At 37.3% G+C, this 25072-nt stretch overlaps 1 protein-coding gene across 6 annotated transcripts in view; it reads left to right on the plus strand.

Annotated features, from left to right (window-relative positions):
• stumps (DBB domain-containing protein stumps) overlaps positions 1-25072 on the plus strand; it is a 197867-nt gene that overhangs the window by 100944 nt on the left and 71851 nt on the right. Inside the window, exon 1 of one of the 6 annotated variants that reach the window (XM_081729530.1) lies at positions 4014-4644. The exons of 4 other annotated variants lie outside the window; for them this stretch is intronic. The gene's annotated coding sequence lies outside the window, so the exon portion shown is untranslated. Of the gene's footprint in view, positions 1-4013; positions 4645-22346; positions 22481-25072 lie in introns of those variants that run through there. One more of the 6 variants, XM_081729532.1, reaches the window with a different exon arrangement.

The following is a 25072-nucleotide window of genomic DNA, read 5'->3' on the forward strand; positions in this document are numbered from 1 at the left end:
CGAACTGGGATGTTATCACACCGTTTTCATGATAATACATATCGTAATGGGGAAGTGGGGTCCGAATTTTTGCGAAGAAACGAGTGGGTCAAGGTGGGTGGGTCACGGTGGATTGTGGGTCAGAGTGAGTCACGGTAAGTGGTCGGTCAATGGGTCGTGAGTCAATTTTCATTGACCCACGCCATCTTGGCTACTAGGCTAGCGTTGAGGATCACATCACTTTTGATTTTCAGGGCTTTTTTTTTTATGGTATATGAGTTATTTAACACAAAAACAGATATTAACGAAAATTCGCCTTATTTTGCGACAGAAACTCCGTCATTGAAGTTCAAATGGTATATTATACCCATATTTGCATCAAATAACATTTATGGGTGCTGTCACTGTATCGAAAATAAAAGATGTTCCTATCTGTAAACAATGAAAATAGTTGGAACTAAGTCTATGCTTTAAAATGGCACCAAATTAACTTTTTCTCTATGCACAGAGATGAATCTGGCCATTTTCTGTTATTACATAGCACAAGAAAAAGCAGATCGGATGCTTTGCTTTAAACTACCGGAACTTTGCGGTTTTCTTATGAGCACGGATTTCGTGGAAATTTCATGGCATTTGTGAGGCCACCCTCCTTAAGAGTCTTCATCCCGGCGAAATTAAAATACCACTAATTTTACAGTAACTATGTGATATCTTCAAATAGATAAAAAGATAATTGAAATATGGAACAATAGCGCCCTAGACAATATTATTTTGCGTGAGGTACCGTTATCACAAGTCACCTAGTGGCTTTATGTTTTCAGCTGTTTAGAAACGCGAAAATAAATGCCGATTTTCAAAATGGCTCGAAATCGAAAGCAGATAAGTGAGTCGTGATAACGGTTTCTCATGTAAAATGATATTGTCTAGGGCGCTCTTGTTCCACATTTCGATTATCTTTTATCTATTTGAAGATATCACATAATTAATGTAAAATTAGCGGTATTTTAATTTCGCCGGGATGAAGACTCTTAAAACAGTCTTCTCTTCCTTCCATATGAGCAACACATATGTTGTATACTATTCATGGATGTTCCTACTACCAAGCTATCAATCATAGATTAGCAACATTGTGATTCTTACTGTATTATTTTCATTCATTTTCCTATACATATCATAGTGAACTATTGTTAATTCAGTGCTAGATAAATTTCTCCCTATCATTTGCAATTCTTTCTTACATTACTCCAGAATACTTCTTGATTTCGCGACATTACCTTGTATGGTAATGCTTCTTGTCTCTTGGTATCTACGAGCAGGGCCGTGCCGTGGAAAATCAGCACCCGGGGCGAGAGTATACGACGGCGCCTCCATACACATATATTCCAAGCAATTTTTCCTATCTTTTTTCCTTTTTCCTCCCGAATTTTTCGCCCCCCTTACTTCGGCGCCCGGGGCCGTCGCCCCGCTCGCCGCCCCCACGGCACGGCCCTGTCTCCGAGGGTTGTTCAATAAAGAATGATCATAAATGAATAAGACATAATTACCTGTACTAATCCTTCAAATGTTGATGGTCTTTCTTTCTTTTTTCTTTTTAAATAGTCCCCATTACATGCAATGAACTTGTCCAAAAGTTTGGTAGTCATTAAAGACATGCTGAAAGCCATTTTTGGAGACAGATCCTTAAAAATCGCCTCCGCAGCTTTTACCACTACCCCTGAAGATGCGAAACGCCGTCCCCGGAGGTGTTTCTTCAAGGTAGAAAAAAATCACAAGAGGCTAAATCAGGACTATATGGAGGATGGTGTACACATGAAACGTTGATCTTTGCAAGATAGTCAACAGAATTTCTGTAGAACTGTTCTTCGCGTGTCACTTCCATGTTTCCTTATGCAAAACTGAAACTATGTGTGCTTGAATGGCTTCCAAGGTCACATTCCTGACGTCATGGCCTTCAAATTTCCTCCATCTATTTGTCTTTTCTTCCACTACACTGACCAGTCTTTATTGATCAGCGTAGGTAGTCAAAAAGATTGTTTCCATCTACCGATCAAAAAATTATAGGCTAATAGATTCAGGGCACTATTATTTCAATATATTTATTTTGAGCATTTATGACTTCTAATCTTGATCCATATAATTCTTTGTCCTATTTCTGCTGCTGATTCCCAGCATCGACTCTAAATCTCCTGATGTTTTATTGTGCCGTCTACAGATTCTGTATAATATTGTATTACTCACTTCCAGTGGCGGCTTTATAGTGCTACCACAGAGGAAACGGATATCAGGAGCAACATGATGAAGGAAAAGAAGCCGGAGATAGTAATGAGTGCCCAAGTCAAGAAAATGTAGAACTTTAATTCACAGCGCTTGGGTTTTCATGATCCGTCTCGAAAACTAGTGACGCCAGTGGTCCTTACAAGATTGTAATGTTATTATGATCACGCTAGTAGATCTTATAAGATTATAATGTTATTACAATTACGCTAGCAGGCTGTATAAGATTGTAATGTTATTAGGATCACGCTAGTGGGCCTCATGAGATTGTAATGTTATTAGGATCACGCTAGTGGGCCTTATGAGATTGTAATGTTATTAGGATCACGCTAGTGGGCCTTATGAGATTGTAATGTTAGTCTGTCCGTCCGTTAATCCACATGATAACTTCAAGGAAAGCGAAGTTTTGAATTATGTTCCTTGTAATAGGTAGCTAGAGAGATTCTCTCTGCCGAGTTCCTTAATGGAGTCAATACTTTAAACTTTTGAGCTTCTATGCAACCTGTACAACAAGAAAAGCAATGTAGGCTGCCTATGATAACAGGATATCTGGCTTTCCTTACTGGAAAAAGTTTTTTAGTCTTTAGTTTGTGATCATCTTTACTGCCTACTTTAATCTTCTTCTTGTTCAAACCATTTTCTTTTAAAATTTTAGACACTATAAATATACCACATTGGCTTGACATCTAGTCTTCCGTTTCAGGCGCTGCTATCGGCTGAAGGAATTCCACTCGCTTTCGCTAAGGTTTTCTCGCTTAGCAGCTGCTCGACCCTTATTAGCTCAACGCGTGGGTGTGTCGGGGTGTGAGCTTTAGTTCGCATTTTTGCCACGGCTCAAGACATTTTGGCAGCACAATAATTATTTTGACCCATAACAAGATACTTTGGCCGTGGTGGAGCGCTCACCTCTGATTACGTAGGGTCCCTGGTTCAACCCCAGCTGCCACCAAGTGGGCTTTCTGGTATACAACTACTACTGTGTGCGTGGGTTCTTATGGGGTTCTCTAGTTTTCTACCACTTTCTTTATCCCCCAGAGTCGTTTATCCCATTATCATCGTCTTCCATAAGAAATGAAAGCTTTCAGTTTAACGTCCCTCGATTATGATCATTATGGTAAGGGAGACGATGATTGTGGCAAATGAATGATGATGGAAGAATGGGTAGGATGAGAGTGTTGGAGTAGGTCGACGGACACGATGGTTATCCACCCGAAACTTACTTGGCCAGGGCTCGAATCAGGGATCCCACGCATCAGCACTGAACCACCGTGCCCCTCACATAAGATATAAGAGTGTACCATATTCCTATGCAAAATGTATCATGTTGTTGAGCGTTTTGTCGGTGATCTCCCGTTTCCTCGTATGTTATCACTACTGCAGTTCTTGCGTCATTAGTTCGCTTATCGTGTTTACATTTCTGGAGGCAAATCCTAAAGATTTATCTGATTTTTGTGTTGTACAGTTGAAACAAATGCTGTACACTAATCCTCTCGTTCTACGCTGTCTTCATATAAAAAAATTTCTTAGTTTTGGGAGAATAAACTAAAGCATATATAACGACACTATATTGCGCCATCCACTTGGATTAATTCAACAAACATGAAAGTCATTTAGTTAATAAAAAGAGTCTGAATAGCCGTAATATTAGCATGAGTGTGTTTGTCTGTTGGTTCATTGGCGTGTTTGAAGTTCATGCGATTAAGTGGTTGGGTTCTGGTTCTTATCATGATAACCCTCAAACTTCCTGGTCATTAGGGTAAGAACTCTCTATTAGATTCCTCTGCTCAGGAAGTGACGTCTGTCATGGCGGCTGAGGAAGTATTTGTTCCGCCTTCTATACTTCATTTTCCTCTCTTTTAACTTTGAATTCGTCTCTGGAGAAACATGTTTATTGTAAAAGAGAAAATAATATGATGCGTCATGGATTGTCCCCTCGGCGGCGTGTCGTGTGTCAGTCAGTCATTTTGTATTTGTTGTGTTGTGAGTGTCGGTTCGTTCTGGTTAAATGATCCCATTTACACCCAAGCCATATTCATGACATATCCTCCCTCACATCCCATGGGAAGTTAGGAGCGTTATAGTGATGCAGTTTGTTTACTGTCTGTTTGTGCTGATGGTTACAGTATTTCAAGGGTTTTGATCAATTATTTGTTTTGTGAGTGTATGTGAGTTCTTTGCTATGTATGATCTGCTAATATAGTTCCCGGTAACCTCACAGAAATATGTTATGTGTAAAAGAAGTGTGGGTTTCTCGAGTGATTGACAAAGTGTAGCATGTTTTCAGGAGGATCCTAAAAATTAAAGAATTAAAGTGTTTCGTTGCAAGCCACTGTTATTTGTGAATTCTTGAAAAAAGAATTGTGATGTAACCTGACTATCTTATTTGACAAGGTAAGAATTTTTTAAACTATCTGTTGGAACTTTTTTTGTTGTTGTTGTTGTTACTTTTTGATAAAGTGCTTTGCAAGATTCCGGTGACGTAGTTACACGATTATCCGTCGAGATTAAGGGAGACCCGGAGAAAACTCAAGCACACAGAGTCGGTTTCTACCATATGTACACTCAAGTCTAAAATGATTGTCGCATATCTATAACTGTTTTCTTGTAAGAATATAATTTGATAATGATTTTGCACCGTACTTTAAATACTGATACTATGTGTATGATCGGGAAATGTATGTTTGTGGTAAATTTCATAGGAAAAGAATTATAAATACGAAAATTAGAATGAGTAAAACAAAATGTTGCTAAATGGACAAGAAAGTTTTATTGTTCTTATTTACTGTTCTTTTGACATGAAATTTTCCACATACATGTCTTTGCCGATTATACACATACTAACATTGTAAGAAATACCGGGCGAATTAATATGAAATTAGATTCCTACAACATATTTATAGACACGCGACAATAATTTTGGACATGAGTGTACAACACGTGCATTTGCACAGGGAGCAAAATCTGTCATAACTATATTATTTAAAATAAATATTTCTTGTTGGAAACAGACTTCATGATAATGGTAGTTAAATTTACTGAACTGACCTTCTTTTTCAATACTACATTCATAAATCATGTTTAGGTCGCATTAGTTTTAGGCCCATGGACAGTGCTGAAGCAAATGGTCAAACAAATCCCAGCATGAATTGCTTGATTGTTGTCAAATACAAGAACTCAATTTTCGAACAGTAGCGAACACTTGTTCCATTTAGTTAGTTATCACAGTTTTGATGTGAAAATTAGTCTTGTTTTTGTCACAAACAAGTTTCTTATCATTGAAGGTGGAATCATTTTTTTTTTTTTAATTAGTAGATGTAGAAGGAAAATCAAGAAATAAAGATAAAAGAGCTAGTTGCACTGGAATTGCAAACTAATATATTGTGATTGAAGCTCGATATTGAATTGTATAAAGAGGATTACCATCTTTCATCTGCAGGTGTGTTTGCTTTATGTTTCGCTAACATAATAAATTATTATTTAAAGAAAAAAAATGAACAGACATAACGAGATTGTATTTGTAGTGTTTCGGTATTTCTGAGTTCGAGTGCTTCTCTCTCGTTGTTCATGAACGGGTAGCATACTTACAATAGTCTCTTTTAAGATTTGTCCTTTCTGGAGAAAGGGGGGGGGGGACGAATTGCCTAGGGCCGGCCTTGCAGACACACAAGTGTTTGTCCACTACAAGGCACATCTGATGCGAGTTAGCATTGAACCAGAGACTCCACGTACCAGCGATAAGCACTCTTACCACTGAGCCACCGTGCACCTGGTCACGTAGTTGGAAAGACGTATTCAGTTCCTGGTTTGTCCAGGATTTTCTCGTTCTATACTCGTGACAGCTTCTCTCAGGGCTCATTCAGCCACTGTTAAATGGGTACCTGGAGGGAGGGGAAGTAGAGGGGTAGGATCGTGGTACCCACTACGTCACCTCCTGTATTTTGTTTCTAGCACCGAGGCTATATGACACGTGGACTCAAGTTATGCCCTTTGGACTAAGGGAGACGAATGTATAAGGCAAGTGAATTATGATGGAAGTGAGAGTACCCCGGCAAAATGCACGGACACGATGTTGTTTACTACAAACTGACTTGACCGAGGATCGAGTCACGTACGAGAGGTAAACACTCTACCATTGAGCCACCATGGACCCCCATAGATCTTACTAAACTGAACGAAATTAAATGGATGAGTGTAAATAAATCATTGATGCGTAATTTTCGAGGAAATATAGAAAATTCATTTTTATAGTGTTAAATAGTGAATTTTTCGTTGCCAATCTGGCGCCGTTGATAATCTTAATTCTGTTGGAATTGATGATTTACCTATTTATCTACTGTAAACGAAAAACATACACTATTAAGAGGCCTCATCCCGGCGAAATTAAAATACCGCTAATTTTACAGTAATTATGTCATATCTTCAAATAGATAAAAGATAATCGAAATGTGGAACAAGAGCGCCCTAGGCAATATTATTTTACATGAGATACCGTTATTACGACTCACTTATCTGCTTTCGATTTCGAGCCATTTTGAAAATCGGCATTTATTTTCGCGTTTCTAAACGGCTGGAAACGGAAAGCCACTAGGTGACTTGTGATAACGGTACCTCACACAAAATAATATTGTCTAGGGCGCTCTTGTTCCACATTTCAATTATCTTTTATCTGTTTGAAGATATCACATAATTACTGTAAAATTAGCGGTATTTTAATTTCGCCGGGATGAGGCCTCTTAAGGAGCTGTTGGTGTGCGTATCTTTCGTTTGCTTTTGTTCTCGTTTAACAGTGACACACGGTCCTAGGAGTGACATCCATACTACTCGTAAATAACTAGAAAATGCTAAAGCAAAAAGTTTCCTTCCTCTTCTGACCCTTTCGACCGGCGCGGCGTGGCCAGCCAGCTTCTTGGGTTGGGGAAGCGTGTGTGTGTCGTATTTCTTAAAGACATCCTGTTTCTCATAATGTAGTTCACTCCCACTTCTTAATGTTTCGGGAATTCTTTCTTTTGAAATTGGACTTCAAGTCTTCTTTGTTGACGACAAGGGGCGGAGAGAGAAAAAAAACAGTGAAAAAAGGGTGTTCGTTTTCAATTCAGATACTACCAAGTGGTTCGTGTTAAAGCATTTGAATTCTCCGAAACTTTTTTTTTTTTTTTTTTTTTTTTTTTTTTAGCTTGAGTGTTTCCACGCGCAAAATGGTCATTTGTCTCCTCCTGCCTCGTCATTAGTTTTTTTCTTAAATATTCTAGTTGAGGTGCAGCCATTGTGTTTAAAGGGACTTCAGAAAGTCCAAAACATTAGTCGAATATAATGGTTGGAACAGTTTTTTTTTTTTTTTTTTTTAATGCTTTTAATTTGTTTCGCTTCCCGTTTGATCTTTTGCGTTTACTCTCCCAAATTCGTCACAGTATGTGTATCAAATGACTAATGATTCCACGAGGCACAATGGTACAATCCGCAGCAAAAAACCTGCAACATGAGCATGTAAGTTTATTGTGAAACTACGCCTATTGTGTTTTTCAGATGTAAAGCATCACGGGCAGTAGCCAATGCTGTGGGATATTCCGCGCGGTGTTGCCGGATTTCGGACTCCCCTTTCCCTTCTCGCTCTTCCTCTAGTTGAGATTATTACACATACATTGGCAACATTATTCACAATGTAAATATACTATTCCAGCAAACTCAAAGATTTTGGCTGTGTATCCTAGAAGTATATATAGCAACTGAATAACCTACCTATTAACTTATTCCAGTGGAACTGCTAAACGTTCGTCTTCAACACTACTTTCACTATCGTCTATGTCAATTAATATTTCGCCATTGTCTGAATCTGACTCTTGTAAATTTTTTATTATGAGTTCCAAAAATTATAAACACAAAAAAATAATTCTTCGAGCTTCACTTCGTAGCACTTTTTTTTTTGAAGAAAATTCCGCACTTGTACTCGGTTTCCTTAAAGACACTGTCAACTATAATTTTGGAGAACAAATGAACTACCACGAAAAAAAGCAATCTAGACACTGATGAATTCTGTTTATGCTAGAAGAGAAGGTGCGTTCCTACACACACAATAAGCTCCTTTGCTTCCATGTCTGTTCCTATAATAACATACTCTTATACTTGATGTAGGTCTCACAACAACAATCCATCTGATTCGTAAGCAACGCGATATGGTCGAGTTTGTTTTGGGTTACAATAATTTATGACACCACTCAGACGCCTGGTGCTTTTGCATCCCTGCTAGAGGAGTAAAGAAGGATTACGTAATTGGCCACACATACGTAAGGTATTGAAACGAAGAAAAAAAATCATACTGCGTTTCTTCTGTTGAATAAGGAAGAATCTTGCATGAAGGCAATTTCAAAACAATATTACGAATGTCCCATACCTTCTGTTCTTCCACATGAGCTCCCGCCGGGAATCGAATATATATAAATGAATCAAATTGCAGAGGCTTGTTATTTAATTCGATCGCTTACTATTCTCAAGGGTGTAGAAACGGGGGAAAAGAGGGCCTTGACTTTCCAAACTATTTCCAGCCCCGAAATGAGGTTCATCTAGTATATGTTTAGTAAACTTATTTAATAGTTAATGCAAATTAGGAACGTTTATAATAAAATACGATTTTTAAAAAAAGAAAAAGGAAAACATCATCAATACAGTTTCTGTACCTAATTACAAGGACGCTGATTTCTCTGTAAATTGGGGGGGGGGGTGCATTCAGATGCAGAAAGCATATATGATGATTTTGTGACAAATTGCATTCAAATTATGCCTAATATTGCACATTTACAAATAAAATGAGGGCCCTGGCTCCCTCAGTCCCCCCAGGATCTTTCACTACTATATTATTGCATAATAATATCTGAGTTGATATTTTTTCGAGTTTTTTCCCTTTAGTATTTTAACCTACATAAACACAAAGTCGGATAAACAGACTGCTAGAAACAGCATTTGTTTTCTTATGAATAGCTTGTTGATTTATCTCTTACAATCCGCTTTTCAACTTCAGTACTGTCAAGATCCGTCTTTTGTTAAGGTAGCATCGAGAAAACATAATATGTGTATAGTATACATGGTGAGTTAAAATGCTTTCATATCCTGAAAGAGGTCATTTGTTCTGATTTTAATGCGTGAAAAGCTTTCCTCCCCCTGAAAGTAATGTTCCCCTAGAACAACCTGTTGGTTACACCCCTGATTATCCTTTAATAAAAGTTGAGTTCCATTTCCAAATCGAAGAAAAATCCATTGGAAATTAGACGGGACTCAACGCTCGTTTTACTAATTGTTTTATATGGAAACCTTTCAAAGCGTGTATCATGACAACCAGTTGTCATAAAAAGATGTAGTTTTCACGTATGTGTTCGTAATTCTTTTCTCTACTTCGTAAAGTGAGCAGTTAATGTGCTAATACAATATTTCTAATAAGCGCCTCTGCTATTGTCAAGATTCGCAGTAGCGCGAGAAGTCAGCGTGCAGAACTGCTTGTCGCGAATTGTCAACACCGCTCAAAGCCAATTGGACGCCGCGTAAAGCCAACTCAAGGCCATGCCGCTTCCCATCTGAAAAATGCTGTAGCAGCCCAAGGAATCAACATAACGTCTAAGTGGCACGAATCACGCCAGAGGAAACATCGAAGTATTCCCCTGACCACTTATTTTGGAGCAAAAGACTTCGACGTTTTTTCAATAAACTTAAATGTTCATGCTGCAGGTTTTTTGCTGCGGACTGTACAAAACCCATAAAAGTATAGCTGTGTTTTTACTACTAATAATTATAGTATTCTATTATTTCCATGTCACGTGCCACCAATTGAGAACCTTCTATGCAATGACGTCATGTTGGGTGATCCCCCCCCCCTTTCGGGCCTGAGATATGTATACATTTCAATCAATAATGTAGTAACGAACAATCTAGTTATCTTGGAAAGTCTTCCCAAAGCAAAGTCTCGAATGAAGCTACTCCTTTCATGCACCAAGGTTCTCATTATCTCTGTTACCTCTCCTCCCCTCTTTTCCATTTCGTCGTACTTTCTGTCACATTCCTTAAGAGTCTTCACCCCGGCGAAATTAAAATACCGCTAATTTTACAGTAATTATGGGATATCTTCAAATAGATAAAAGATAATCGAAATGTGAAACAAGAACGCTCTAGATAATATTATTTTGCGTGAGGTACCGTTATCACAAGTCACCTAGCGGCTTTCCGTTTTCAGGTGTTTAGAAACGCGAAAATAAGTGCCGATATTCAAAATGGCCCGAAATGGAAAGCAGATAAGTGAGTCGTGATAACGGTATCTCATGTAAAATAATATTGTGTAGGGCGCTCTTGTTCCACATTTCGATTATCTTTTATCTATTTGAAGATATCACATAATTACTGTAAAATTAGCGGTGTTTTAATTTCGCCGGGAACCGGCTACACGAAGATGTTTCTGGGAGTATGTAATGCTGTTTGTCGGGGTTTGTTGGAAATATCTGCTGACAGTTCACTGCAAATGAAATTCCATAACTTGTCAATTTGTGAATGTTGTTTTTTATACTCTAAAAAGAGTACAATGAAATTAGTAACAGTGTTATTTCACAACTTCTTCCATTTCCATCAACAAACTTGTGTGAACAGGGTTTCTCTGCATTAACATCAATAAAAACGAAGCACAGAAATTCCTTGAATCCAGAATCAGCTCTGATTCTCTCACTTTTCAAGATTCAATCAAGAATCGAGGACTAGGCGTCCCAGAAACAAGTTCAGTCATCTCATTAACAGGTTAGTTCTAAAGTTACTTTTAATTTTTGAATTTTTAACATTGTCTTCAGTGTACGAATTATGAGGGAGGATGAGGGGAAAATCCATATTAGTAGAACCGGATTTCTCCCATATGTTTTAAAATTTTCCTTGGTAACGTTTTCGGATGTGCACTTTATCCCCCTGTAAATAGTCCTTTGATTGGCACACTGATTGTCCTTTTGTTGGGTCTCTGTTTGCCCTCCTTTTTAATCAACAGAACATGTGTATCAAGTTTAATAAGTTCATTTCGATTTAATTTCTTTTAAACAACTTCAGGGTTACACAATTGGATAACGAACTGTGTCTACGGGTACGCGAGAAAAAAAGGTTGAATAGCACTGCCTTAGAGGATTATTTCTTTCCAGCCAAGTCCAAACTAGTGTTGTCGAAATCGATTTTTGAAAAAATCGAAAACCAGTTTTTGAAAAAAATGAAATGTCATAAAACCGAAATGTCGGTTTTGAAAACCGTTTTGCGGTTGCGGTTTTGAAAACCACTTTTGCGGTTTGGGTTTTGAAAACCGTTTTGCGGTTTCGGTTTTGAAACCGCATTTGCGGTTTTCGGTTAACAGAAAACCGCAAATGTCACAGTAATTCGATAGCACTATTCCAAACCACTTTCTCTTCCTCTTTTAAATTATTATCTTCGAATTTCTCTTTCTCTTGTCATTCGTTTTCCGTTCAGCCTTTTTTTCATTCGTCTTTACATCTACATTTCCAAAGTTTTTTTTTTTTTTTTTGTAGTGTTTTAAGTTACTGCGGGGTAATGCGTCTTAAGAGTCTTCATCCCGGCGAAATTAAAATACCGCTAATTTTACATTAATTATGTGATATCTTCAAATAGATAAAAGATAATCGAAATGTGGAACAAGAGCGCCCTAGACAGTATTATTTGACATAAGAAACCGTTATCACGACTCACTTATCTCCTTTCGATTTCGAGCCATTTTGAAAATCTGCATTTATTTTCGCGTTTCTAAACAGCTGAAAACTTAAAGCCACTAGGTGACTTGTGATAACGGTACCTCACCCAAAATAATATTGTCTAGGGCGCTCTTGTTCCACATTTCGATTATCTTTTATCTATTTGAAGATATCACATAATTACTGTAAAATTAGCGGTATTTTAATTTCGCCGGGATGAAGACTCTTAAGCTCTCTAGGCTAAAGGAAACAGAGGAAGATTCGTGGAATGAAAATGTAGTAAAAGAGAAGCAGGAGAACCCCAAGGAAACTCACAGATGGGCCTATAATGTTGTCGAACATAAATGACCATGGTCTGAAATTGAGGAGCAAGGAACTCTATGCAGGAGAAGTGAGAGCTCTAGCACTGGACACTGGATATCCCCTTTCTTAGGGAGTGTTCAATATCGTCAAAGTGGTATTTATAATACTTCATTATTATTATTATTCCTGGAAAGTTCTCCGGATGAAACCACTTTAATGGAATTTCCATGATGTTTTAGATATAGATTGTAGTAATTGAAATCAGTGAGGGGAAGTCCTTACTTCTCTTCCCTAAACAGAAAATACCACTCTGGATATTAATATACATTAATTTCTAAGAAGCAGAAACAATGAAAAAGAATCGAACTAGACGAAATAGTTCCTTCTTAGTTATTTTATTTTTTCTTCTATTACTCATATTATTATTTTTAATCTATAAATATTTTTTTGTAAATTAAATAACTTCCCTTCTGGGATTTCCTGGGGATAGCAATGTGAGGAAAATTTCCATCAGACTAGTATTTTGTACAACTGTGTGGTTTCTAATTAGCCAATAAGCCAGAAGCAGAAAACTTTTTTTTTCTTCTTACTCGAATGTGATTTAAAGAAGAAAAATGGGTCTGTAAAAGGGGTGGTACCCGTTAAAAGCGGGTAATTTCTTAACCTTTTTAAGTTCTGGCTTTTTTCTAAGGTAAATCATAGACTTTCAGTCAAGCAACTACAGTAGGAGAAAGTCCCGTATTTCGTCCCCACGCCTAATTTCGTCCCCTGGTTTATCTAAGTTGATATGTCCTCCAACCTGGTGGCACGTAACTGAAACTTCCGTAAAGGAGGAAATTGTGAGCTGGACATATTGGTGCGTCAAGTCGTTTTGTTTTGTAGTGATTATTCTGTTATTTAATAATTATCAGAAGCAAGAACGTTTTGTTATCCTGGTTGTGACAACACTCTTAGCACCAAAAGTAAGTAAACTCACTACAATTTTCCGTCTACAAATAGTATATAATGTCTGTTTTAAGATTGGAAAGTTGTAATTGTTTGAAGCACGAGTATTATGCGCGCTCGTCGTCATATTGGAGAATGGGTGAGTTCCTAATTTCGTCCCCTGAGGTATACCCAATTTTCATCCCCGGGACGAAATTTGAAACAAATGTTTCTCTCTCGTCTCGGTTTAGATGTTAATGCAGTCTGGTGATTCGTTTCCCAGCTAATTTCAGATGCTCTTATCACAGGATCTCCTCACATGAAAAACGTCAAAAGGCAGATGAAAAGAAAAATATTTAAATAAACTTTTAGAAAGGGACACGAAAAGAAGACTTCTTCTGGAAAATTCTGCAGAAAGTAGCCGTAAAATATCTAGGTCTATTGAACCAAGCACCTCTACGTTTTGAATTGAGTCTCAGTAGGGATCATCTAGACCTAGGAAATGAGCAAATACTGTTTCTGTGAAGAACAAGAAGCCTAGAAGATGACTAATTATCCGTCATCAAGTGAGGAAGAAGATAGGATAGGATTTTAGATTTCTGGGCTTTCGGCATCTAAGGCCATTTAACCCTTCACGTTTTTGAGGGATGACGTCCCTCGGCGAGCACACGATCCGGGGAAAGGGAAGGAAGAAAGGATTGGGGAAGGAAGGAAACGGCCTGGGACCTATAAGTTAGGTACCACCCCGGCATTTGCCTGGTGTGAATGAGGAAAACCCAGGAAAAACCTCATTCAGGGTGGCTGGCCTGAAAAAGCGTTTTACACATTTTCGACCGAGTGGCCCCACCGGTGAGGAAGAAGAAGACGAAGATACCCCGCATGTATCGACTGACAATGAAGACAGTGAAGACGAGGATGTTAACGGTAACATTTATGGGAAGTCCTCCGCAGACAAGAAACGGGCAAAGTGGATACGGTGTACAAGGTGCTTTAGGTGGTGTCACGAATTGTGTTCTTCTTCCCCTCCTAGTAAATCATTTATGTGTGATATATGTCTAGTTTAAATTCTTAAAAAGAACCTTAATGCAGTTTAATGAAGCATAATATTTCGTTCTCTGAGTATTTCTTATGTAGTCATTTTGTGTGTGTGAGTGTGTGTGTGTGACGGTGCAGGTAGGAGGCTATTACGAAGTACATATAATTTTCAAAGAAACTAGTGGGCCTAATTGCAATTTTTATAGGCGTCATATTTCATTTTCTGAATATTTCTTATGTATTAGCATTTTTATGTCGTACCCTTATAAATAAAGCAATTTCTACATTTAGAAATGAAACTCACACACTCTCTTCTCTCAAAATACTGGGGTATGAAATTAGGAATATTTTTTGAAAATAAAAAATTCGTACTTTTTTATATTTTCCAGCAGTTCTTTTATTTAATTATTATCTTTTAAAAATCCAATACGGCATGTCTTAGCTAAGTGTCCAAACTACAATCGTACGTTATTTCTATGTGTCTAAACCTATTATTGTTCTAACAGGAGTAAAAAAAAAAAAAAAAAAAAAAAAAAAAAAAATGGGGGACGAAATTTGAGTACTTTCTCCTATCCATGTTTATCCTAGAATCATGGTTCGTACCTCATTCTCTTCAGTTCAGAATAAAACAATAAAACAACCTTTCAAACGGTACCATTCACATTTCCCTATCGTGCTTCTGAGGCGGGAAATATTGAGAGAAATCTGGATTTTTTCTTAAAAAAAAACACCTCAAATTTTGTGCCCCTCTGGGCCCCCGCCTTATGGCACACATATCTCAAAATCAACTGAAAAATAGTAAGGGATGTGCTAAATGTGTGTACAAAATTTCAAGCTTCTATCTTGAATAGTAAGGGCGGAAAAAAATAACAAATGAGCCCCACAATACCCCAGATTACTCCAAAAGACCCGAATGTAATATAAAAATTTCCTGAGGCATTTGTAATTATCCTAGGGTCATGGTTCTACATCATTCTCTTCAGAATAGAAAAGACTTTCAAACGGCACCTTTCACATGTCTTCTTTCTCCATCATGTATCTGAGGCGGGAAAATCGCGAAAAAATGAATTTTTTGTTAAGAAATATCCCCTTTTTACCAGTCTGGACCTCCTGTTTTAACACAGAGATCTGAAAAAACAAATTGAAAAGTACTTAGGGGTGCACTGAATGTGTGTGCAAAAGTTCAATCTTCTAGGTGCAAAAGCAATCCCGCCAAAAAAAAAAAAAAAAAAACTAACAAAAATTAGTTCTTTTTAAGTTATTACATCATTACCTCCTATCTCTCGAGAGGCATGAAACAATACGTGACGTGTTATACAATGTCTCTAAACTTGAAAAAATTCCGAAGTAAAAGCTTTATTGGTACTTTTTAAATCGAATAATGAAGTCATTACTTTAGTGCCTTTGTACATAGGTACTAGAACTTAAAATTGTTTAATCTTCTCCAGGTCACCTGTAACTCCACCACTGGTGTAGTTATTTATAAATACGTCAATAAGCATGTAACATGTGTGTTTATCTAAGCATTTTTTCTTAATACAGAAGAATTGAGAAAATGTCAAATTATACAGTGTTTCAAAACATCACCGACAACGTTTGGGAGGTGATTCCTGACACCAAGATAAGATGAAAAGTACAGACCAACCTGGCTGCACAAATGCTTCCTTTCGGAGTTATTGGCCGCCGAAAACATGAAAAAATGAACTTTAAAGGCCCATAGCCCCAAAACTATGGGATCTACCGTAGTCGGATCAAGACTTCCCTTAGAAACTAGTATGTATTCTACCCTATTCAAATATCCAATTTTCAGAATCCTGTGATATTTCTGCAACAATTTTTATAGAGGTAGTTGATAAGTACTTCAAATTATATGCCCGTAGCTAAACTCCCCCTATAAAAATTGTTGTGTGAGTACCTGAGGATTCTGAAACATGGATTTTTGGATAGCGCACATATTAGTTTCTAAGTGAAGTCTTGATCCGACTACGGTAGGTCCCATAGTTTTGGGGCTATGGACCTTTAAATTTATTTTTTTCATGTTTTCGGCAGCCTGTAACTCCGAAAGGAAGCATTTGTGCACCCAAGTTTGTCTATACTTTTTGTCTTATCTTGGTTTGAGGAATAACGTCCCAAACGTTGTTGGTGTTGTCACCCTGTATAGATACATATGTTATATTCTGAATTGAAATCTTTAAACCTATGAAAACGGACAAACAAATACAACTTCTAATTGGCGTTGATTTTAATTAACTCTCTCGCCAAATATATCTGATTGTGACGTATATTTCAAATGACCATGAACTTCCTTGCCTGCTAATGTCACAGAGTGGATTTGGCGTTGTGTCCCGTGCTTTTCCTTCTGCCAAATTGGCACAATTGCTTAGTGGGCTGTAATTGTTTCTTACCTGATAGTGATAGTGACGCTGATGCTCGTGCTACAAATATCCTTAACATGAAAATGAGATAGAACCGTTTCTGTCGGGAGCCTGTGTGTGCAAGTAATGAAGTGAATATAAACATGGATTTAACTGCAACGGGGGTTTCTAATTTGGATCACATCCAACGAACTTTAAAACAGAAAACAAAAAAGAAACGAATTACGAACAGCTGCATGAACAGAAGTTATGAATGGGAATACTTTTATCTCCCGCCTTCACCTTTGCACCTAATTCCACTTCCTTTATATTTTTGTTGTAATTTGAGACGTCACGTGTCTTCATTTGTTTCTATTCTTTGTTGGCTTGTGACTTCCATTCATATTGAAATGCTGGCTTCAAAGTTCGTAACACATATAAAGAATTCTTTTTTTCTTATGGTTGGCAACGATTTTTCTTCCTGTTTTGTGGGAGTATGACTCGTTTCCGAATCCACATTTGTTTCGCTCCGTATCTTACGCTTCACTATTTTCTACGTCATCCAGTTTGCTTACTTGAACTTCCTCTAATGTAAATGTCACTTGAAGTCAATAAATTAGTAATATTGCCAACAGATGTGTACTAAGATTTCGTTGGCCACGAGATTTACCTAAAAATTTCACAATACGCTTCGTATAAATACAGAAAAAAAAATCTTGAGATAGGCACACATGCACACACAACTAAGTTCGCTAGAGTAACACGCTAATATGCATAAAATAAAGAAATTACCACTGACTGAGTTTAAAAGAACCAGAGATGACGCTAGGGGTGGCTCTTGTTGGACCGTTAATTCAAGCTTGATTTCCGGATAGAACTCAGTATCCAGGACAGCCCAAGGCAAAATTTTCACCCGGGCAAAGTGACTTGGGCGCCTTTCTAGTCCTACCTTATATTTTACATTTTATTACAATGATTTTAATATCTTAAACCCATTTTTCAAAACGAAAAATTAATACTCAAATACATGGTATACGGTAGATTTAGTACGTAAAAATATACATACGGTGTAAATTACATTGTGATTTTTATTATAATTATTTATGTGCCGATATGTATAAACAAAAACAATATCGAACAGCATTTATTGAATACTACTAATGGTATTACGACTTATTGCTATATTGTAAATTGCTCTGTTATATCAATATCAGGAGTTTTTTTTTTTTTTTTCGTAGTGTCATTTCTAACCCCCTCCTATGTTGTCGCAGAGTAGTATATTCGATTTCACAAACACTGTCGAAGTGAATTATTTGACAAGAACCGGTTTTTGGTTTGATTTAGTTTAACGGTCAAGGAAAGTGATCAAGGAGGGTGCAAGCTACGAATGTAATTACATTCACAATTTACAAAATATCACAACTGTTTCCACACAGAGGCCTTAATACCGAAAAAAAAAAACACCTAACTATTGAGTAAGAATTGTAATTCCATTCAGGACAAGGCTGATAACAAAAATGACACTACACACTAAAATGGTATGCAAAAGTTCTCCTGAGAATAAATATGAATTTGCGAGAATATGGTTATTATTATTATTATTATTATTATTATTATTATTATTATTATTATTATTATTATTATTATTATTATTATTATTATTATTATTATTATTTCTCATCTCGGGGCCACGATGAGAAATGGTAGAGCGTTCACCTCTGGTGGTTGGGATCCCGGGTTCGATCCCAGCCCCCGCCAAGTGAACTTTGTGATAGACAAACACCGCGTGCGTGGGTTTTCTCGGGGTTCTCCCGTTTCCTCCCACTTTCTTCATTCCACCATTTCATTCATTACTCATCATCACCGTCTCCTTTAGCCTAACCGGCATAACCGTGGGACGTAAAACTCAAAGATTTCATTTCATTTTCCTTCTCGTCTCCTCTCGCTTCGTGGGTAGTACTATTGCCAGTATTTTCATAGGTTTCTTTAAGACAATTTCCCTCGACTGATACACAGTTTTCCCTTTTCTTTTCAAATTTCCCCTAGTTTGCTGAATATGCAATTCCTATGACAGAAGTTATAGGGATCCAATTCTTATGATAGAACTTAAGATGAGCTAATTCAGCTATAGTAAAGGCAGAGGCGGATCCAGGACGGACTTCTGAAAGGGGCGGTGGGTAGTAATATTGCTACTTAGATCTACTTTTAAGAACTCCGAACTCTGAGATGGGTTTTATTTATACGGTGTATATATAAAATAAGAAAGTTTGCTCTTCTGGGGGAAGGGGGCGATTGCCACGATCGCCCCCCCTGAATCCGCCACTGAGTAAAGGAAATGTCAACCACATTTGTTTTATTCGTGTGTTTTTTACTGCTATTGTTTTAAAAACAAAACATACACACAAATACACAGCCAACAAGAGCAAATTATGCAATTTTGATTTAGGATTTAGGAATAATATTTCTGGGGTTTTCGGCATCTATGGCCATGTTAACCCGTCTCATATCGTCGACAGCGTCACAAACTGTCGTATCTCAGTTTCCTAAACTTTTCAGGAGAGCGATTTTTAGGTTTTCACACAAATTTGAACAGCCATAACTTAAAATCTATTTTACCGAAAGGAGAGAAAATTTACCAAGTTATAACTTAAATCATAAGAAATCAGTGTAGAAAGTTTTATGGAATTTGCTTGTAAAAGCTTGTGGAAAATTTGGCGGGAAAAAGATACGACAGTTTGTGACGATGGTAATCCTCTCTTGTATGAAAGATACGACCCATATTTTTTATACTGAGAACTACATTAATAGATGAACAATCGGAATATATTGCACTTTTATTGAAAAAACTTTGTGTTTATTACACAAAATAATTTAACAAATGCTTCCTAAGATTCTTGATAGTAAAACGAAATTCCTGACAACACACAAGAAACACAATATTAAGAGCACACTAACCATAACCTAAAATAATGCTATCAAGTTGTCATTGCCAGAATATAAAATCTTGCAAAGTAATTTGCAAATTGCATGCTTTGATATTGCACTTGAGAAGGATGGCTAATGTGATAAGTTTCTGTAAAACTGAACATGTTCAAGGTTTCGAATGATTAGCGTTGGGCCCGGACACAATGATAACGAGTCCTTGTAGGCGCGAGAGACCCGCGTTCGATTCCCGGCGGGAGCTCATGTAGTTCGGATTCCACGTTAATCAGTAGGTCCACGTCTCATATAGCCTCGCTGCTGAAAAAGACGTTAAAAATCAATCAATCAAAACGAGTCCTCGTACTTCTCTGGAGCGATAATTTTTGACAAGTCTGCAAAGTAGGAACTTCTATCTGGTGGATTCAATCTGCGTTCTTTTCAGGGAAATAGTTATGTAAGTGTCCTCAAAATGACTTGTCTTAAACTGAATGCAGTTTGGATAGTCTTTGTCCACTTTCAATTCGCGCATTTCCGTCCAATTGATTGAATCTCCATTTTCGTCACATCTAACTGACAGAATACAAAGACATTGGGACAGAGATCTAGTCTTATACATCGCCTCTGTCAACACAATGAACGGTATATGGGTTCTTTTTCCTTGCCAGTTTAAGAATCGGTTCAAGTTGCGAGGGTACAAAATTACTGCCATGTGCTTATAGCACTGTGGACTGAATCTCCCCCATTTTTGTTCATGCCTAGATTCAAAGAATCGGAGAGAAATTTCTCTGATGTTCTTACGTGTTTGCACCGCATATCCCATCATAGCAACCAATCTGAACTCCTGGTAGGTCCATCCTGTATTTCTTTAACTCATTCGTTACGGATTTTAACGCGCCTCCCTATAAAAAATTCTAATATTCCATGTTCCAAACCTCATCTCCATTTTCTTTTGCTGATATCGTGCCAAGTTATCAGTCTTGGTCCGAGGCTTCTGTGATTGTTTCTGAAAAACTGTCCTTTTTTTTCTATTACAGGATGAGTTTGTTAGGCTCACCCAAACCTCCAAGCTGGAGGGCCACTCCTTGTCTGCCCGCGACTGCTTATTCAGTATCTTCGCAGCTAACCTCTATATCTCTGCTCCTCGATCCTCAACCTGGGGCCGCGGTGGCTCAGTGGTAGAGCGTTCACCTCTGGTTCATGGGGTCGCGGGTTCCAACCCTGCTCCTGCCAAATTAACTTTGTGGTGGACAAACAGCGTGTGCGTGAGTTTCCTCGGGGTTCTCCCGTTTCCTCTCACTTTCTTCATTCCATCATTTCATTCATTTCTCATAATCACCATCTCCTTTAGCCTAACCGGCATAACCGTGGGACGTAAAACTCAAAAATGTCATGTCATGTCGACCCGCAACCTGAGGACGCCCCATGCCGTGTAAATATATATGTATACAACCTCGCATTGATGAAGTATAACATTCTAGCTTATAAGTTTATTTGCTTCGGCTGTTCCAAGCTTAAGATATAAGTAAAAATATATTAGGAACAAATGATAAAGAAACTAAGTCTACCTGATGGATAACAATAAGAAATAATATAAAAAGCAATGAGTTTATCAGTACGGGACTGTATACCTACTTTTGGGCCACTTTGTATATATAAACAAATTGCTTTGAATATAGGCGTATCTGTCCTGTTGCGAAAGATCTGTTGCTCACAAACTGTCGTAACTCAAGATACGACTGTTTGTGAAAATGGTTTATATGCTCCATCTTAAGATACGACACAGTGACGTCATCACCCCCGTCAAAACAACGCACATTACAGATGTGTCGTTTTGGGAAATTGTAGAAGTCAGTGTATGCAACTACATAGTAAAATTTCTCAATTTTCGATTTTTTTGATATACGACACTTTGTGACGCTGTCGACGATATGAGGGACGACGTCCCTCGACGATCACACTATCCGAGGAAAGGGAAGAAAGAAATAATTGGGGAAGGAAGAAAGTGGCCTCTGTTACACTTTTTCGACCGAGTGTCCCACCGGGAATCGAATTCGGGACCGCTTAAACCAAAAACGAGAGTTTAAGCTACACGAGGGCACCTTATGCAATTTTGAACACACACACAATTATCGCTGTTGTATTGATTTATTTCTGAAGTACAAAGAAAAGTTTAAGCATTTCTATTGGTCAATCAGTCAGAGCAACAATTTCCCTAGATTGTCACTTTTTACCGAAAAAAAAAATCCTAACGAAATTTTCCTAGATTAGGGAAGTTCCCTCAAACTACAAATACAGTGGAATACATATCAACAACACAAATCATTTCACGATTTTTTTTTTTTTTTTTTTTTTTAAGGACTAAGTAACTTAACTGTGTAGGAGTTATATGTTGTTATTTGATTTATGAAATAGGCATTTGAAAAGAAACATGTTTTTAAAAAAGCCGTCAAGAATTAAATTTTAAATTCTTGGAAATTATGAAACGAAGAAATGAAGAGGAATAAATATATGATTTTATGTTCCTAGTATGAAAGGAAACCCAAACAACAAAACATGGAACACGTACCATTTTACTCATGGTACGCCCAGCTCTTTATTTTAGTGCAAAAAGTTTTTTAAGTCAGTTTTTTACGTGCTGTTTACTATCTTGGATCTTTGAACTTATGACAAATACTGGAATGAATTTGAAGCACGTCTTTCTTTTCGGAATATCTTTGGTTTAGTCACGCCTTCCGTTTAATTCCTTTTCTTCCTCTTTTAGCTTGTTTGTTATGCGAGATGGCGCCTTCATTGTTTCAATACACAAGTAATTCTGTTTGTGACAAACTGATAGCTTTTTTATTATTATTATTATTTTCCTCTAACACGTCATTTTCACTTTGGTGTTTCTTCGTATTTGATGTGGGTGGGCGTCACTCAGCACAACTCTCGGTTGGTTAAATGTGTTCGTCAAATACATACGCAACAGGTTTATATAGGGTAAGTAACTTTTACTCTAACTGATATCTTTGTAGGTTCTTTATTAGTATTGCGCTAATGAGACTTAAAAGATATTGTAATGTTAGTACGTCTGCCCGTTACACCACATCCTCTTGAATAACAGTGAAATTTTGAATTCTGCTTTTTGTAATAGATTAAGGGTCTTCACTACAGCAAAATTAAACTACCGCTAATTGTAGAGTTTTTCTGTAATATCTTCAAAATAAATATAAATATTGGAAAAGCAGAAACGTAATACGATTTGGCATGTGATATCGTTATCACAACTCATCTATCTGCTTTCGATTTGCAACTGTGAATAAATTTAGCATTTTTTGCGGATTCTGTAAATAGCGGCATACCAAAAGCAGATACGTGAATTGTGGTAAAGGTATCACATGCAAAATCGCATTGTCTAGTTCACTACGTTTCTACTTTTGGTGGACAAACACCGTGTGCGTGGATTTTCTCGGGGTTCTCCCGTTTCCTCCCACTTTCTTCATTCCACCATTTCATTCATTACTCATCATCACCGTCTCCTTTAGCCTAACCGGCATAACCGTGGGACGTAAAACTCAAAGATTTCATTTCATCTCATTCTCTACAACAGAAAATATGAACCTTTAAAATTTTCAGTGTTACCATGCATAGAAATTACAGTATTGCCAGAATAAATATCCTCCAAAATCTAAGTTAAGGCAGCGACTAGAGGAACGAACTCAACTGCATTTGATTATGTATCATTGTTTTGGTATCAGTGTGCGAAATCATTTGAAAATGGTGGGGGGAGGAAGTTCAGTGATCCACACTAATGCTACGTGGACCCTCCAAAAAATTGAAATATTAATGGATTATTATTATTATTATTTTTATAATAATAATAATAATAATAATAATAATAATAATAATAATAATAATAATAATAATAATAATAATAATAATAATAATAAATGTTCAAAGTAGTCGTAATTGTTATTTAAAAATACTTTAATGTTATTTATTCATTTAACCAAAATTGGTAACTTATCTACTGCATTTAATATATACTTCGGTGCGTGTGGTCCAGGGTTAGACTCTAGTGGGAGCACAGTACCCTTGTGTTTACCATTATATTGAAGATTGCATTCGCGAAAATAGCAGTAGAGATATATGTCAGAAATAATAGTCCCTGAGAACCGATGTCCTAACCAAGCATTAGAACTACTAGCTTGAAGCGCTCCACCTGGCAAGCCATACATCCTCATGAGCTGTAGAGTCAGAGTATAGTTTTTATTATTATTTATGAAATTCTCGTTTCTTCGATTCGTACGTAGTGTTTTAGTTTGGTCGTTCAGGTATACGGTCACCTTTGTAAGTCTAAATAATACTATGTATCTATATTGTATTATTAGCAAGAATATATTATTATAAATAATGATTTCAATACAAATACTTGATAGACAACAAAAAGCCGTGTTGCCTCAGTGGTAGAGCGCTCACCTCAGGTGGGTGGAATCATCGGCTGGATCCTAGCTCGCGCCAAATTCTGCTTGTGGTATACAAACAATTGTGTGGGGGGTTTCTCGGGGTCCTCTCGCTTTCTTCCATTATCCTAATCAACCATTATAATTCATCTCATCATGACCGTCTTCCTTAGCCGTGGTGAATATTCGTAGGACGTTAAACTTTAGAAAATAAAAGCACAAACACTATAATATGATTGATTTGCTGATTTAAGTTTAATGACCCTTTTCAGCAGCGAGGCTATGAAATGTGGACTTACAGTTTAAGGTGATATCCGAACCACTGTAATCGTTCAAATTTTTGTCCTGCGGATCTGTGACTGTCGCGATACTTTTAAGTGTTGCAGCTGTAGATGACTTATTGAACACCTGGTAAAGTTCGCCTAACAAACATGCAGAGTTGTGAACAGCATTCACAACATCAAAAACTCTTTCAGAAACAAGATCAATTCGATGTGCCATGCAGTGTATGCTAATTAGGCACGGGTTGACATTTCTTCTAATTTGAGCAGCAACACCTTCGTTTCTCCCAGTAAGCACTGCATCCCCGTCCGAACTAAATCCAACCAGTTTTTCTTTAAGATTAAAAATATCTATGCCATCTTCGGAAAATGCTTGAATAATTTTCTCTTTAAGGGATTTTGTATCGGCATTTTCTACAGGCACTAATTTATAAAAACGACAACAAGGTTTATTTTCTTCGTCCACATATGTTCATATAACAGCAAGTGCTTATCCGCAAACCTGTTTGTAGGTTCGTCCACTGAAATTGAAAAACAATCTGTTTGTTTGAGAAATTTTACCAATTTTGCATGCAACTGGTAAGCTAGAGAATAAAGGTCCTCATCTCGTCAACAACCGAACAACCGAAAAAGTTAAACACCTGATCCTTTTACAAATAAACGTTTTTTAAAACCGCATGCATTTAAAATTATTGTTTGTCTGAAAATTTTCTTTATAGAGCTAGTTATATTTTCCTATTAAGGTGTCCCCCCTTACAGATTTTGGTGAGGGGGGAAAAGCAAGTGTAAAATTTTTGGTGGGGGGGAAATTCCTCCCGTCCCCCCCGGGATTTCGCACCCTGTTTGGT

The sequence above is a fragment of the Thermobia domestica genome, chromosome 10, assembly GCF_964235325.1.
Source record: "Thermobia domestica chromosome 10, izTheDome1.hap1.1, whole genome shotgun sequence".
In the NCBI taxonomy this organism is placed as follows: domain Eukaryota; kingdom Metazoa; phylum Arthropoda; class Insecta; order Zygentoma; family Lepismatidae; genus Thermobia; species Thermobia domestica.